Source organism: Triticum aestivum, chromosome 1D (assembly GCF_018294505.1).
Source record: "Triticum aestivum cultivar Chinese Spring chromosome 1D, IWGSC CS RefSeq v2.1, whole genome shotgun sequence".
NCBI classification, from domain to species: Eukaryota; Viridiplantae; Streptophyta; class Magnoliopsida; order Poales; family Poaceae; genus Triticum; species Triticum aestivum.
This window is the reverse complement of record NC_057796.1, coordinates 493438452-493457252: the sequence shown is the minus strand read 5'-3', so window position 1 is coordinate 493457252 and position 18801 is coordinate 493438452.

Genomic DNA, 18801 nt, shown 5'->3' with positions numbered 1-18801 from the left:
TCGCTGCCTGAATCAGTTCGTCTTCTTGAGTCTCAGCTTCAAGTTGAAAGACATCGATCAGATGTGTTGCGACAGGAAGCTGAAGGACTGAGGAAGTCCCTGCAGAATTCAGATGCATACTTTCTGGTGCAACAGCAAGCGCTGGAGGATTTAAGCGCCAAACAAGAGAAAGTTAATAAGCTTGCTAAGCATCTTGCCAGCATTATGGGTACCCAGGATATTGTTTCTTGAGATCTTCTGAAGTGGTTTCAGTTCTGGACTTGTTTTGCTGCGGCGTTTATTTGCACTGGTCGCCAACTTTGACAACCAGTGTATATGATATGCTGCTTTGTTCCCTATATTTGCACTGGTGGCGAACTTTGATGCCCAGTGGATGTAATATGTGTAATAGCCGTGATAGCCTAGTGTAAGTTGCTTGCTTATTTATTTCCTTGTTGTCTTGTTTATTTGTTTGCTTATAGTCAGTGTTGTTCTTTTTCCGCGGTTTGCTAGTGGCCGCAATAACCTATTTTTTAAAACTAGGCCACAATAACCATGGGCTACATATTTACTGTAGTGACACTGGGCCTTCTACGGGCCGTAGAAACAATGGGCCTTCTACGGGCCGTATCATCAATGGGCCTTCTACGGGCCGTATGATCGATTTCCCAAACATGGGCCAATAACATAACGCTTTATGGCCGGAAACGGGCTAGAGTTGGAATCGTCCATTCAAGGGCCGACCATAATGGGCCGTCGTTAATCGGCCATATTTGATGACGCTATGAAAACGGCCCAATGTGTTAACGGGCCACAAACGGGTCAACTGTAAGCACGGGCTGAATTTGGCCCACAAGCAGAAAATGACAGTAACTGACCGTAAGTAACGGAATGCTGGAAATGAGCCCAAGAATAAATGGGCCCTGAGAAGGCCGAAAGATAACATGGGCTGGAAACAGCCCAACAGTATAATGGGTCGTTAATGGGTATAAAGTGATACACTGTTCATTGCGGGCCAGTTTCACCTCGGGCCATTAATGGGCCAAGAGTTACAAAGGGCCTCATATGGGCCGAAAGACTTCATGGGCTATACATGGGCCGAAAGTTAAAATGGACTGGAATCATATTGGACGGCCCAGATGACGGTACTAGGCCTAATTCGGATAGGTCGTAACGGGCCCTGGGTTAGCGGGCTGTAAATGGGCTATATGCGAATAGGCCGTTAACAGGCTTTCCGTGAGCCGGCCCGCCACCTTTTGACCAAGTCAAATGGGCCGGCCTTTTCACAGGAATGGGCCTCTATTGGGCCCTGCCACGTCTATGTATCATAGGCGCCTTCGGTCCAATGAGTGGATGACATCTGTCCCAACGGTGAGCCGACACGTGTTTCCTCCAGCCAATGATGATTTTGCACGTGGAAAATCCCCATTGGTCGGGGCTGTTAACGGTTTATCGGATCCAAAACCGGACCCGATAGCGTAACGGCGAGCCATTACGGTGGATGCCACGTGTCGGTCACCCTTGACGAAAGCACTTCCATGACGCGGGATTTATTGTCATGGAAGTGGACACTTCCGTGATGATATTTTTGGTAATGTCATGGAACACTTCTACGACAGCACAGGTATGACTCTCTTGATTCTGTCATAAAATTGTCATGTATGTACATGCATGACAGAAAACGTGACCTATTGTGACAAACACGTATCATCATAGAAGTGTATTTTTTGTAGTGTATATTACAACCAATTGTTTCTCGATGCCCCACATCGTTCCATTCCACTCATCTTACTCTGACTATGTGGCAGCATAGCATCCCCGAGTGCTCGAAGAATCCGCACTCACAATCAAACCAGTCAAAATCAATGCTGACGTCAACTACAAAAGAAACCTTGGCCCAACTCTGCCTCGCTTCAACCTCAACGTGGCTTAGTATGTACTTCCTTTTCGGATCGATCTCTTCGGAGACGAATGACCCAGCTTTGTACAGGGCGTCATCAAATTGCTCGGATATATTGCGGGTGTAGATCTTGCTTGCATGCCGCTCGAGTGGGTAGTTTCCTTTTAGTACAATTCCTTGTTGGGGAACGTAGTAATTTCAAAAAAAATCCTACGCACACGCAAGATCATGGTGATGCATAGCAACGAGAGGGGAGAGTGTTGTCTACGTACCCTCGTAGACCGTAAGCGGAAGCGTTATGAGAACGCGGTTGATATAGTCGTACGTCTTCATGATCGACCGATCCTAGCACCGAAGGTACGGCACCTCCGCGATCTGCACACGTTCGGCTCGGTGACGTCCCACGAACTCACGATCCAGCAGAGTGTCGAGAGAGAGCTTCGTCAGCACGACGGCGTGATGACGGTGATGATGAAGCTACCGGCGCAGGGCTTCGCCTAAACACTACGACGATATGACCGAGGTAGATTATGGTGGAGGGGGGCACCGTACACGGCTAAGAGATCAATGATCAACTTGTGTGTCTATGGGGTGCCCCCCTTGAAGGAAATATGCCCTAGAGGCAATAATAAAGTATTATATATTTCCTTGTATCATGATAAATGTTTATTATTCATGCTAGAATTTTATTAACCGGAAACATAATACATGTGTGAATATATAGACAAACAGAGTGTCACTAGTATGCCTCTACTTGACTAGCTCGTTAATCAAAGATGGTTATGTTTCCTAGCCATAGATATAAGTTGTCATTTGATTAACGAGATCACCTCATTAGGAGAATGACGTGATTGACTTGACCCATTCCGTTAGCTTAGCACTCGATCGTTTCGTATGTTGCTATTGCTTTCTTCATGACTTATACATGTTCCTATGACTATGAGATTATGCAACTCCCGTTTACCGGAGGAACACTTTGTGTGCTACCAAACGTCACAACGTAAATGGGTGATTATAAAGGTGCTCTACAGGTGTCTCCAAAGGTAATTGTTGAGGTTGGCGTATTTCGAGATTAGGATTTGTCACTCCGATTGTCGGAGAGGTATCTCTGGGCCCACTCGATAATGCACATCACTATAAGCCTTGCAAGCATTGTGACTAATGAGTTAGTTGCGGGATGATGTGTTACGGAATGAGTAAAGAGACTTGCCGGTAACGAGATTGAACTAGGTATCGTGATATCGACGATCAAATCTCGGGCAAGTAACATACCGGTGACAAAGGGAACAACGTATGTTGTTATGCGGTCTGACCGATAAAGATCTTCGTAGAATATGTGGGAGCCAATATGGGCATCCAGGTCCCGCTATTGGTTATTGACCGGAGACGTGTCTCGGTCATGTCTACATAGTTCTCGAACCCGTAGGGTCCGCACGCTTAACGTTACGATGACAGTTTTATTGAGTTTTGATGTACCGAAGGAGTTCGCAGTCCCGGATGAGATCGGGGATATGACGAGGAGTCTCGAAATGGTCGAGACGTAAAAATCGATATATTGGACGACTATATTCGGACTTCAGAAAGGTTCCGAGTGATTCGGGTATTTTTCGGAGTACCGGAGAGTTACGGGAATTCGTATTGGGCCTTAATGGGCCATACGGGAAAGGAGAGAAAGGCCTCAAAAGGTGGCCGCACCCCTCCCCATGATCTGGTCCGAATTGGACTAGGGAAGGGGGGCGCACCCTTCCTTCTTTCTCCTTCCCCCTTCCCTTCTCCTACTCCCACAAGGAAAGGAGGAGTCCTACTCCCGGTGGGAGTAGGACTCCCCCCTATGGCGCGCCTCTCCCCTTGGCCGGCTGCCTCCCCCTTGCTCCTTTATATACGGGGGCAGGGGGCACCCCAGAGACACAACAATTGATCTATTGATCTCTTAGCCGTGTGCGGTGCCCCCCTCCACCATATTACACCTCGATAATATCGTAGCGGTGCTTAGGCGAAGCCCTGCGTTGGTAGAACATCATCATCGTCACCACGCCGTCGTGCTGACGAAACTCTCCCTCAACACTCGGCTGGATCGGAGTTCGAGGGACGTCATCGAGCTGAACGTGTGCTAAACTCGGAGGTGCCGTGCGTTCGGTACTTGATCGGTCGGATCGTGAAGACGTACGACTACATCAACCGCGTTGTGTTAACGCTTCCGCTTTCGGTCTACGAGGGTACGTGGACAACACTCTCCCCTCTCGTTGCTATGCATCACCATGATCTTGCGTGTGCGTAGGAAATTTTTTTGAAATTACTACGTTCCCCAACAGTGGCATCCGAGCCTGGTTTTATGCGTAGATGTCATATGCACGAGTAGAACACAAGTGAGTTGTGGGCGATATAAGTCATACTGCTTACCAGCATGTCATACTTTGTTTTGGCGGTATTGTTGGATGAAGCGGCCCGGACCGACATTACGCGTACGCTTACGCGAGACTGGTTCTTCCGACGTGCTTTGCACAGAGGTGGCTGGCGGGTGTCAGTTTCTCCAACTTTAGTTGAACCGAGTGTGGCTACGCCCGGTCCTTGCGAAGGTTAAAACAGCACCAACTTGACAAACTATCGTTGTGGTTTTGATGCGTAGGTGAGAACGGTTCTTGCTAAGCCCGTAGCAGCCACGTAAAACTTGCAACAACAAAGTAGAGGACGTCTAACTTGTTTTTGCAGGGCATGTTGTGATGTGATATGGTCAAAGCATGATGCTAAATTTATTGTATGAGATGATCATGTTTTGTAACCGAGTTATCGGCAACTGGCAGGAGCCATATGGTTGTCGCTTTATTGTATGCAATGCAATCGCCCTGTAATGCTTTACTTTATCACTAAGCGGTAGCGATAGTCATAGAAGCATAAGATTGGCGAGACGACAACGATGCTACGATGGAGATCAAGGTGTCGCGCCGGTGACGATGGTGATCATGACGGTGCTTCGGAGATGGAGATCACAAGCACAAGATGATGATGGCCATATCATATCACTTATATTGATTGCATGTGATGTTCAAAGTATAAGTGTTCTCCCTGAGTATGCACCGTTGCGAAAGTTCTTCGTGCTGAGACACCACGTGATGATCGGGTGTGATAGGCTCTACGTGCAAATACAACGGGTGCAAAACAGTTGCACATGCGGAATACTCAGGTTAAGCTTGACGAGCCTAGCATATAACAGATATGGCCTCGGAACACGGAGACTGAAAGGTCGAGCGTGAATCATATAGTGGATATGATCAACATAGTGATGTTCACCGTTGAAACTACTCCATCTCACGTGATGATCGGACATGGTTTAGTTGATATGGATCACGTGATCACTTAGAGGATTAGTGGGATGTCTATCTAAGTGGGAGTTCTTAAGTAATATGATTAATTGAACTTAAATTTATCATGAACTTAGTCCTGATAGTATTTTGCAAATTATGTTGTAGATCAATAGCTCGCATTTGTTGCTTCCCTGTGTTTATTTTTGATATGTTCCTAGAGAAAAATTATGTTGAAAGATATTAGTAGCAAAGATGCGGATTGGATCCGTGATCTGAGGATTATCCTCATTGCTGCACAGAAGAATTATGTCCTTGATGCACCGCTAGGTGACAGACCTATTGCAGGAGCAGATGCAGACGTTATGAACGTTTGGCTAGCTCAATATGATGACTACTTGATAGTTTAGTGCACCATGCTTAACGGCTTAGAATCGGGACTTCAAAGACGTTTTGAACGTCATGGACCATATGAGATGTTCCAGGAATTGAAGTTAATAGTTCAAGCAAATACCCAAGTTGAGAGATATGGAGTCTCCAACAAGTTCTATAGCTAAAAGATGGAGGAGAATCGCTCAACTAGTGAGCATGTGCTCAGATTGTCTGGGTACTACAATCGCTTGAATCAAGTGGGAGTTAATCTTCCAGATAAAATAGTGATTGACATAATTCTCTAGTCACCATCACCAAGTTAGTAGAACTTCGTGATGAACTATAATATGCAAGGGATGACGAAAGTAATTCCCGAGCTCTTCGTGATGCTGAAATCGACGAAGGTAGAAATCAAGAAAAACATCAAGTGTTGATGGTCGACGAGACCACTTCAAGTGTTGATGGTTGACGAGACCACTAGTTTCAAAAAAAAAGGGCAAAGGGAAGAAGGGGAACTTCAAAAAGAACGGCAAGCAAGTTGCTACTCAAGTGAAGAAGCCCAAGTCTGTACCTAAGCCTGAGACTAAGTGCTTCTACTGCAAAGGGACTAGTCACTGGAAGCGGAACTACCCCAAGTATTTGGTGGATAAGAAAGATGGCAAAGTGAACAAAGGTATATTAGATATACATGTTATTGATGTGTACTTACTAGTGTTTATAGCAACCCCTCAGTATTTGATACTGGTTCAGTTGCTAAAGAGTAGTAACTCGAAAACGGGAGTTGCATAATAAACAGAGACTAGTAAAAGGCGAGGTGACGATGTGTGTTGGAAGTAGTTCCAAGATTGATATGATCATCATCGCACACTCCCTGTACTTTCGGGATTAGTGTTGAAACTAAATAAGTGTTATTTGGTGTTTGCGTTGAGCATGAATATGATTTGATCATGTTTATTGCAATACGGTTATTCATTTAAATTAGAGAACAATTGTTGTTCTGTTTACATGAATAAAACCTTCTATGGTCATACACACCAACGAAAATGGTTTGTTGGATCTCGATCGTAGTGATACACATATTCATAATATTGAAGCCAAAAGATGCAAAGTTAATAATGATAGTGCAACTTATTTGTGGCACTGCCGTTTAGGTTATATTGGTGTAAAGCGCATGAAGAAACTCCATACTGATGGGATTTTGGAATCACTTGATTATGAATCACTTGATGCTTGCGAACCGTGCCTCATGGGCAAGATGACTAAAACGCCGTTCTCCGGAACTATGGAGAGAGCAACAGATTTGTTGGAAATCATACATACAGATGTATGTGGTCCGATGAATATTGAGGCTCGTAGCAGGTATCATTATTTTCTGACCTTCACAGATGATTTGAGCAGATATGGGTATATCTACTTAATGAAACAAGAGTCTGAAACATTTGAAAAGTTCATATAATTTCAGAGTGAAGCAGAAAATCATCGTAACAAGAAAATAAAGTTTCTACGATCTGATCGTGGAGAAGAGTATTTAAGTTACGAGTTTGGCCTTCAGTTAAAACAATGTGGAATAGTTTCACAAATTCATGCCACCTGGAACACCACAGCATAATGGTGTGTCCGAACGTCATAACCATACTTTATTGGATATAGTGCAATCTATGATGTCTCTTACCAATTTACCACTAATCGTTTTGGGGGTTATGCATTAGAGACAGCTGCATTCACGTTAAATAGGGCACCATCAAAATCCGTTGAGACGACGCCTTATGAACTGTGGTTTGGCAAGAAACCAAAGTTGTCGTTTCTTAAAATTTTGGGGTTGCGATGCTTATGTGAAAAAGTTTCATCCTGATAAGTTCAAACCCAAATCGGAGAAATGTGTCTTCATAGGATACCCAAAGGAGACAGTTGGGTACACCTTCTATCACAGATCCGAAGGCAAGACATTCGTTGCTAAGTATGGATCCTTTCTAGAGAAGGAGTTTCTCTCGAAAGAAGTGAGTGGGAGGAAAGTAGAACTTGATGAGGTAACTGTACCTGCTCCCTTATTGGAAAGTAGTTCATCACAGAAATTTGTTCTCCTACACCAATTAGTGAGGAAGCTAATGATGATGATCATGTAACTTCAGATCAAGTTACTACCGAACCTTGTAGGTCAACCAGAATGAAATCTGCACCAGAGTGGTACGGTAATCCTGTTCTGGAGGTCATGTTACTTGACCATGACGAACCTACGAATTATGAGGAAGCGATGATGAGCCCAGATTCCGCGAAATGGCTTGAGGCCATGAAATCTGAGATGAGATCCATGTATGAGAACAAAGTATGGACTTTGATTGACTTGCCGAATGATCGGCGAGCCATTGAGATTAAATGGATCTTCAAGAGGAAGACGGATGCTGATAGTAGTGTCACTATCTACAAAGCTAGAATTGTCGCAAAAAGGTTTTCGACAAGTTCAAGATGTTGACTACGATGAGAGTTTCTCACTCGTATCTATGCTTAACTATGTCTGAATCATGTTAGTAGTTGCCGCATTTTATGAAATCTGGCAAATGGATAAACAAAACTACATTCCTTAATGGATTTATTAAAGAAGAGTTGTATATGATGCAACCAGAAGCTTTTGTCAATCCTAAAGGTGATAACAAAATATGCAAGCTCCAGGGATCCATCTATGGACTGGTGCAAGCATCTCGGAGTTGGAATATACACTTTGATAAGTTGATCAAAGGATATAGTGTTATACAGACTTGCGGTGAAGCCTGTATTTACAAGAAAGTGAGTGGGAGCACTACAGCATTTCTGATAGGTATATGTGAATGACATATTGTTAATCAGAAATAATGTAGAATTATTCTGCAAAGCATAAAGGAGTGTTTGAAAGGAGTTTTTCAAAGAAAGACCTCGGTGAAGCTGCTTACATATTGAGCATCAAGATCTATAGAGATAGATGAAGACGCTTGATAAGTTTTTCAATGAGTACATACCTTAACAAGATTTTGAAGTAGTTCAAAATAGAACAGTCAAAGAAAGAGTTCTTGCCTGTGTTACAAGGTGTGAAATTGAGTAAGACTCAAAGCCCGACCACGGCAAAAGATAGAAAGAGAATGAAAGTCATTCCATATGCCTTGGCCATAGGTTCTATAAAGTATGTCATGCTGTGTACCAGATCTATTGTATACCCTACACTAATTTTGGCAAGGGAGTACAATAGTGATCTAGAAGTAGATCACTGGACAGCGGTCAAAATTATCCTTAGTGGAATAAGGATATGTTTCTCGATTATGGAAGTGACAAAAGGTTCGTCGTAAAGGGTTACGTCGATGCAAGTTTTGACACTAAATCTAGATGACTCTAAGTCTCGGTCTAGATACATATTGAAAGTGGGAGCAATTAGCTAGAGTAGCTCCGTGCAGAGCATTGTAGACATAGAAATTTGCAAAATACTTACGGATCTGAATGTGACAGACCCGTTGACTAAAATTATCTCACAATCAAAACATGATCACACCTTAGTACTCTTTGGGTGTTAATCACATAGCGATGTGAACTAGATTATTGACTCTAGTAAACCCTTTGAGTGTTGGTCACATAGAGATGTGAACTATGGGTGTTAATCACATGGTGATGTGAATTATTGATGTTAAATTACATGGCGGTGTGAACTAGATTATTGACTCTAGTGCAAGTGGGAGACTGAAGGAAATATGCCCTAGAGGCAATAATAAAGTATTATATATTTCCTTGTATCATGATAAATGTTTATTATTCATGCTAGAATTGTATTAACCGGAAACATAATACATGTGTGAATATATAGACAAACGGAGTGTCACTAGTATGCCTCTACTTGACTAGCTCGTTAATCAAAGATGGTTATGTTTCCTAGCCATAGATATAAGTTGTCATTTGATTAACGAGATCACCTCATTAGGAGAATGACGTGATTGACTTGACCCATTCCGTTAGCTTAGCACTCGATCGTTTAGTATGTTGCTATTGCTTTCTTCATGACTTATACATGTTCCTATGACTATGAGATTATGCAACTCCCGTTTACCGGAGGAACACTTTGTGTGCTACCAAACGTCACAACGTAAATGGGTGATTATAAAGGTGCTCTACAGGTGTCTCCAAAGGTACTTGTTGGGTTGGCGTATTTCGAGATTAGGATTTGTCACTCCGATTGTCGGAGAGGTATCTCTGGGCCCACTCGGTAATGCACATCACTATAAGCCTTGCAAACATTGTGACTAATGAGTTAGTTGCGGGATGATGTGTTACGGAACGAGTAAAGAGACTTGCCGGTAACGAGATTGAACTAGGTATCGTGATATCGACGATCAAATCTCGAGCAAGTAACATACCGGTGACAAAGGGAACAACGTATGTTGTTATGCGGTCTGACCGATAAAGATCTTCGTAGAATATGTGGGAGCCAATATGGGCATCCAGGTCCCGCTATTGGTTATTGACCGGAGACGTGTCTCGGTCATGTCTACATAGTTCTCGAACTCGTAGGGTCCGCACGCTTAACGTTACGATGACAGTTTTATTGAGTTTTGATGTACCGAAGGAGTTCAGAGTCCCGGATGAGATCGGGGATATGACGAGGAGTCTCGAAATGGTCGAGACGTAAAAATTGATATATTGGACGACTATATTCGGACTTCGGAAAGGTTCCGAGTGATTCGGGTATTTTTCGGAGTACCGGAGAGTTACGGGAATTCGTATTGGGCCTTAATGGGCCATACGGGAAAGGAGAGAAAGGCCTCAAAAGGTGGCCGCACCCCTCCCCATGATCTGGTCCGAATTGGACTAGGGAAGGGGGGCGCACCCTTCCTTCTTTCTCCTTCCCCCTTCCCTTCTCCTACTCCCACAAGGAAAGGAGGAGTCCTACTCCCGGTGGGAGTAGGACTCCCCCCTATGGCGCGCCTCTCCCCTTGGCCGGCTGCCTCCCCCTTGCTCCTTTATATACGGGGGCAGGGGGCACCCCAGAGACACAACAATTGATCTATTGATCTCTTAGCCGTGTGCGATGCCCCCCTCCACCATATTACACCTCGATAATATCGTAGCGGTGCTTAGGCGAAGCCCTGCGTCGGTAGAACATCATCATCGTCACCACGCCGTCGTGCTGACGAAACTCTCCCTCAACACTCGGCTGGATCGGAGTTCGAGGGACGTCATCGAGCTGAACGTGTGCTGAACTCGGAGGTGTCGTGCGTTCGGTACTTGATCGGTCGGATCGTGAAGACGTACGACTACATCAACCGCGTTGTGTTAACGCTTCCGCTTTCAGTCTACGAGGGTACGTGGACAACACTCTCCCCTCTCGTTGCTATGCATCACCATGATCTTGCGTGTGCGTAGGAAATTTTTTTGAAATTACTACGTACCCAGCACCCCTCCCCCGTATATAAAGGAGTGGAGGAAGGGGAGGGCCGGCCCTCTACTATGGCGCGCCCTGGGGAGTCCTACTCCCACCGGGAGTAGGATTCCCCCCTTTCCAAGTAGTAGGAGTAGGAGAGAAGGAAGAGGAAGAGAGAAGAGAAGGAAGGAGGGGGCGCCGCCCCTTCACCTAGTCCAAATCGTACTAGGCCTTGGGGGGCGCGCGGCCTGCCCTATGCAGCCCCTCTCTCTCTCCCCTAAAGCCCAATAAGGCCCATATACTCCCCGGCGAATTCCTGTAACTCTCCGGTACTCCGATAAATACAAGAACCACTCAGAACCTTTCCGATGTCCGAATATAGCCTTCCAATATATCGATCTTTACGTCTCAAACATTTTGAGACTCCTCGTCATGTCCCTGATCTCATCCGGGACTCCGAACAACCTTCGGTACATCAAAACACATAAACTCATAATACCGACCGTCATCGAATGTTAAGCGTGCAGACCCTACGGGTTCGAGAACTATGTAGACATGACCGAGACTCATCTCCAGTCAATAACCAACAGCGGAACCTGGATGCTCATATTGGCTCCTACATATTCTACGAAGATTTTTGTCGGTCAAACCGCATAACAACATACGTTGTTCCCTTTGTCATCGGTATGTTACTTGCCCGAGATTCGATCGTCGGTATCACAGTACCTAGTTCAATCTCGTTACCGGCAAGTCTCTTTACTCGTTTCGCAATGCATCATCCCGCAACTAACTCATTAGTTACATTGCTTGCAAGGCTTATAGTGATGTGCATTACCGAGAGGGCCCAGAGATACCTCTCCGACAATCGGAGTGACAAATCCTAATCTTGATCTATGCCAACTCAACAAGTACCATCGGAGACACCTGTAGAGCACATGTATAATCACCCAGTTACGTTGTGACGTTTGGTAGCACATAAAGTGTTCCTCCGGTATTCGGGAGTTGCATAATCTCATAGTCATAGGAACATGTATAAGTCATGAAGAAAGCAATAGCAATATATACTAAACGATCAAATGCTAAGCTAACGGAATGGGTCAAGTCAATCACATCATTCTCTAATGATGTGTTCCCGTTAATCAAATGACAACTCGTGTCTATGCCTAGGAAACTTAACCATATTTGATTCAATGAGCTAGTCAAGTAGAGGCATACTAGTGACACTCTGTTTGTCTATGTATCCACACATGCACTAAGTTTCCGGTTAATACAATTCTAGCATGAATAATAAACATTTATCATGATATAAGGAAATATAAATAACAACTTTATTATTGCCTCTAGGGCGTATTTCCTTCATTCCTGCCTAGATTTTTGTGTTCGCATAAAACGAATTTTTTTTGGTTGTAGTCAGTATAAAGTTATTTTTTGACAGTACTAATTTTTTTATTGCATATATTGTAGAAGTAAAAAACATCACTTACTATTGTCGTTCTTTTCTCCTGGTAGCTTTCTTCAGATTCTCTGTCAAATTGTATCTTCTCAAACTGGCTCACGAACAGATGCATTGGGCATCCAGGTGGGATGTATCCTTTCAACATGTGGTTAGCGCTCTCACTCCTTTGTGTGCTAGTCATTTTCGCACAGAAGACACCCATGAAATAAGGTTTCGCCCATTTCTTCCTGACTTCAAAAATTTGCGTCAGGAACGGGTGCTTTTGCAGCCCATACTTTGTTAGCATTTCCCCCCAACCTTCCTCGAATTCAACAACAGATAGCACATTGTGCACTAGCATGTGGAAATCCTTCTTGAATTCTGACTTCTTTCCGTATAACACACCTAGGTACTCTTTAGCTTTTTTCAAAACATGCCACTTACACCATCGATGTGTCGCCTCAGGGAACTCATCAATTATAGCAAGTTCCATAGCTCTCGCCTGGTATGTGAAAAATATACACAATTAAATTAGTGCACCACATGTCACACATAAATGCATTCTTTTGTGCTATAGGAAGAAAACTATCCCAAAATCGGGCAGTCACCTGTTAGTATAGTTTTCGGCGGCTTGCCACCCATCATCCGTACGAATTCTTTAAACACCCACTTGAAGCTCTCCACCTTCTCGTCTCTCATAAGCACTCCCCCAAAAATAATGCTCTGGAAATGATTATTAACACCAACAAACAAACCAAAAGGCATGTCATATAGATTGGTCATATAGGGCGTGTCAAAAGTAATTGCATCCCCAAAATACTTGTATTGGTCTATTCCTTTCCCAGTGGCCCACATTAGCGTTGCAATCTGGCATTCGACATCAACTTGTACACTGTAATCAAAATCCGGATAGCTTGTTATTATTTCCTGCAGAAGCTAGAGAGTCTTTGTTGCATCGTTGTCTGACTGCTCTCTGCTTAACTTACCACACAGAGTGCGTAATGCCCTCTTCGCGAACGGTACATTGTCCAACGTACCAAAAAACTCCCCACTATACTGTAGACACGGCTCAAGCTAACATTATCTAGCTTGAGTTGTTTTATCAGATCTTTTGCACAGACATCCATGTGTCTATGCGACTTCCAATGAAGTTTCTGGCCACATGTCAATGTCAATTCATGATTGTGCAGAGGCCGGTGTTCACTAATATATCATCCTTTATCGGTAGACCTCAGCAGACGAATCATTGCCTCGTAGCCACAACGACTTGACCTGCTATTCTCTTTTTTCAAGACGCCCTGTAAATTTTGAATTACTTATTCATTAATTGGAAACATTGGAAAACTAAGATAATACATAAAAGGGATAATCATACCGCGTAGCCGCACACTATCTCTTGCATGCACTTCACACGGGCGTACATTCAAACGGTATCTTGCGTATCGTATTCCGAAACTAGTCTCCCAGGAATATAGATTGTAGAATGAATATGCTTCGGCCAAACTGTCGAATGATGTACCGATAGATGGTTTGACGACCACACCGTTCCTCCAGTTTGTGAAATCATGAACAGAGATCTCCAGTGCATGCTTTCTGTTTGGGCACCACTCTCTCTCCTCGTCGGTTTTTCCAACACACACCCTGATTTTGTGAGTCAAATAACAAAACTCATTATAATTGAATACACATTGAAGACAATACATATTTTTGTTTTAACCCAATTCGTTGTAAGTTTGCCCCTCAAGATATTGAAATCACGACCACAGATCTCCCAAATTTCCCGATGGAACGAATTTCATTTACACCAGAACGGGGAGCATATTATACACCACAGAATAACGAGTCCCAAAACATGTCAAAGACAGAAAACAACCATCCCAATATTACTTATTTTGTACTGTAAAAATATTTATGTTTTCAGCATGTCAAAAACTAATACCTTTTCGTCCAACCAAACGCGACTTCTCCTTGCGGCCCTGCTCCACCTGATTCATCGACTATGGCGCAGTCCACATCAGCCTCCCCCTCCTTGCAATCCGACACTAAGCCCGCTTCCTGCGGTCCGGCTGTTTGGGCTGACCCAGCCTAGGCAGACGATACATTAGATATGCAGTCCAACCCAACGCGAGACAAATCGAAGATCTGACTGGGCTGGCTCGTCCATCTCCGGCAGAACCCGCGGCTCGTGGACTGCTAATACGTCTCCAACGTATCTATAATTTTTGATTGTTCCATCATGTTATATTATCAATCTTGGATGTTTTATAATCATTTTATAGTCATTTTATATCATTTTTTGGTACTAACCTATTGCCATAGTGCCAAGTGTCAGTTCCTATTTTTTCGTGTTTTTTACATCACGGAAAATCAATATCAGACAGAGTCCAAATGCCATGAAACTTCACGGAGAATTTCTATGGGCCAAAAGGAACACAGCGGGCCCTGGCTGTGCCTGGGGGGGTGCCCCGTTGGGGGCACAACCCACCAGGGCGCGCCAGGAGGCCCAGGCGCGCCCTGGTGGGTTGTGCCCACCTCGGGTGCCCCCCGGACCGCCTCTTTGCTCTATAAATACCCCAATATTTCCAGAACCCCAGGGGAGTCGACGAAATATTCATCCAGCCGCCGCAGAGTCCAGAACCACCAGATCCAATCTAGACACCATCTCGGATGGGGTTCACCACCTCCATTGGTGCCTCTTCGATGATGCGTGAGTAGTTCTTTGTAAATCTTCGGGTCCGTAGTTAGTAGCTAGATGGCTTCATCTCTCTCTCTTGATTCTCAATACAATGGTCTCTTGGAGATCCATATGTGTAACTCTTTTGCGGTGTGTTTGTTGGGATCCGATGAACTTCGAGTTTATGATCAGTTATACCTTTTTATATCCATGAAAGTATTTGAGTTTCTTTGATCTCTTTTATGCATGATTTCTTATAGCTTCGTATTTCTTCTCCGATATTTGGGTTTTGTTTGGCCAACTTGATCTATTTATCTTGCAATGGGAAGAGGTGCTTTGTAGTGGGTTCGATCTTACGGTGCTTGATCCCAGTGACAGAAAGGGAACCGACACGTATGTATCGTTGCTACTAAGGATAAAACGATGGGGTCTATCTCTACATAGATAGATCTTGTATACATCAGGTCATCATTCTTATTGCATTACTCCATTTCTCCATGAACTTAATAGACTAGATGCATGCTGGATAGCGGTTGATGTGTGGAGTAATAGTGGTAGATGCAGGCAGGAGTCGGTCTACTAATATTGGACGTGATTCCTATATAATGATCATTGCCTGGATATCGTCATGAGTATTTGAAGTTCTATCAATTGCCCAACAGTAATTTGTTTACCCACCGTTTGCTATTTTTCTCGAGAGAAACCACTAGTGAAACCTACGGCCCCCGGGTCTTCTTTCTCATATATTTGCCTTTGCGATCTATTTTTATTTGCTTTTATTTTCAGATCTATTAATCCAAAAACCCAAAAATACCTTGCTGCAATTTATCATTATTTATTTTGTTTGCGTCTGATCTATCAATCTACTACAAATTTACCTCACGTCTTTTCGCCTATCTTGAGGCGTCGTACCCCGGAAGGGATTGACAACCCCTTTAACACGTCGGGCTGCGAGGATTTGTTATCTGTGTGCAGGGGCTGTTTATGTTGTGTTGCTTGGTTCTCCTACTGGTTCGATAACCTTGGTTTCATATCTGAGGGAAATACCTACCGCCGCTGTGCTGCATCATCCTTCCTCTTTGAGGAAATACCGACGTAGCTTCAAGCGACATCAACTGTCGTCTGGGATTTGGTTGTTCCCTAAATTGTTTTTGCCAAATCAAGCATATCGTCACGCATGGAGTTTTGACATTGGCTACTGAGTGTTTGAATCAATAAACAAGCTACTATGGAACCGCTAACCTTTCACCAACGTCGCCACCGACGAACTCCATTCGCTTTGCAGAACGAGTGCTGCCCCGTTGTGTGGAGGTGAGGGGAAGAGAGTGGGACAGTGTTGCAGCCCTGCTGCCGGCTCACATGATTCAACCAACATGGGTCCCAATTGTTTCTCGATGCCCCACATCATTCCATTCCACTCGTCTTATCCACCGAGCTCCCAAGTGGCCGGGTCGAAACGGTGGTTGGGCCGCTTCCTTCTCTTGGGTCTTGCTAGGCCAGCCCGGATCTCCTGTGTGGCGACCTGAAAGAGATTGGTGACCTTTTTTTAGAATCGCCTCTCGAAATTTATTCATTTAAGCGGGGCATTGAACATGGTCAACCACGAGATCAGGGATAACATCCATATTACATGAAACATCTGCTGATAAAAGCATGCCTAGCACATTGGTGAGCCACAACATAGGCTAGAGTAAACCCCTGAGAGCTAAGACCGCACCTCTCTAAACACTTGACCACTCACAAAACGATCATCTCCTTGTGTCCACATTGAGCTCTTTTTGGTTCGATAAACCATGGCTCTAATCGAGGGAAATTCCTATTGCCAGGTTAAATCACCGTACATTTGATGGATTCCCAACCCCTCTTACAAGAGAGTAAAGCAGCATGTTTTGCTCCTTAGGTCGCTTAGTTCATTCGCTTGCTTGGTCGTCGCTCTAGACTGGTTTTTTTCTTGTTCTTTGTTGTACACTAGGGTTTTATTGTTTTATTTATCGTGTTTTCACTTACGACATCGGTTTACATTGCTTTTTTGCTTTCTTTTTACTGTGTGGTCTCTTTACGTTTCTCATCTTTGTTTTTTCTTTTCTTCGGTTTTCTTAGGTTTTTAAAATATATGTTTTGATGTCTATGTCTTTCAAGAACATTATACATTTTGCGTAAACACAAGAAACATTATTCTTATACACTTTTAGCATTTTTTTAATAAACGATCAACATTATCTGAAAATTGTTTATTGTTATGTCTATATGTTTTTGAAAAGTCAAACCTGTTAAGTTTGATCAAATTTATAGAGAAATATATCGAAATCCATAATATCAAATCTGTATGATTAGATTCATCATGAAATGAGTTTCAACAATTCTTTTTGTTTAATATTGTGGATGTCGAATTTTTTTTCTGTGAACTTGGTCAAAGTGAAAGAATTCAATATTTTTTTGCTGTGAACTTGGTCAAAGTTAAAGAATTTTGAGTTTTCAAAAAATAATACCCCTTATTTTTAAAATTTTGTTTGAGAAAAAGTGAACTTTGGAAGAAAAAAGGGTTCCAAATTATGTCTTTTTAAGGAAAAAAATCACGTATTGAAAAAATGTTGATCAATTTCAAGAAGATGTTCGTGAATTCGGAAAAACTTCTAAATTTTTTAATAATCTTCCATCGATTCAAAAAATGATTGTGATTTTAAAAAAATGTACGTATATTGAAAAGGTGTTCTTGATTTTTTAGAATTTGTTCCAAAATATTGAAAACAGTGTTCGGGAATTTCAAAAAGTATACCCAAAAATTTAAAAATTGTTCACAAAATTGAAAAAAATGTTTGTTGATTCAAAAAAATTTCGTCGAAAACAAAAATTGTTTCTGTATTTCAAAAGTTGTTCCCAAATTTCTAAAAAGCTCGCCTATGCAAAAAAAAACCTTGTTCACAAGTTAAAAACAATTGTATGCAATTTCTACGGTGGATGTTCGTGGGTTCAGAGAATGAAGGAGGTTGTGCGGTATTGATATATTTTTTTGTAGGTCGATTGCTGCTGATTGATTTGAAAAACCGTTGGCCCGGTCAAAATCGTAAACCAAATCTAAAATTGAACACCTCGATTGGATGAAAGAGTTTCAAATTTATGGAACATGGGGAATTAAAAGAATTGAATGGGAGAGCTCCTTGAGAAATTTGTTGACCCGGTTAAAATCAGGTGACATGATTTTAAATTGAAGACCTCAATTAATTATGAGGCCTTACAAATTAGGAAGCATAGTGTATAATACAAAAGAATTTAATGAGAAATCGTTGACCTGGTTAAAATCGGGTAAGCCAGTTCCAGATGGAGGCCTCAATTGAATGCGGGGTCTTTAGAACTAGGGAGGGGTTTTTTTTTTTGAAAACCCCATTTTCCCCTTTATTCAGTCAATAGAGTAGCATCGTTTACAACCAAGGGAACCACCTCATTTGGAGGAGAATCCATCCAGATACTTGGGGGAGAGTACTTAGCTAGCCTAGCTAGTTCATAAGCGACCTGGTTGCTCTCCCTATTACAGTGATCATACACAACGTGATTAAAATCTAATGACATATAATAACAGTCATCGAAAATGGCACTTGCAACTAAGCTAGAAGTACCATCTTTCAAGGCCGAGACCACTTTCACATTATCTGACATCCCTTCTAATTTACTGCACCCCACCACCTTAGCAAGATTTAATCCAAAGCTGACTGCAATTGCTTCAGCCGAAAATGGATCATAACAGAGACTCAACTGTTCATTTGTTGCTGC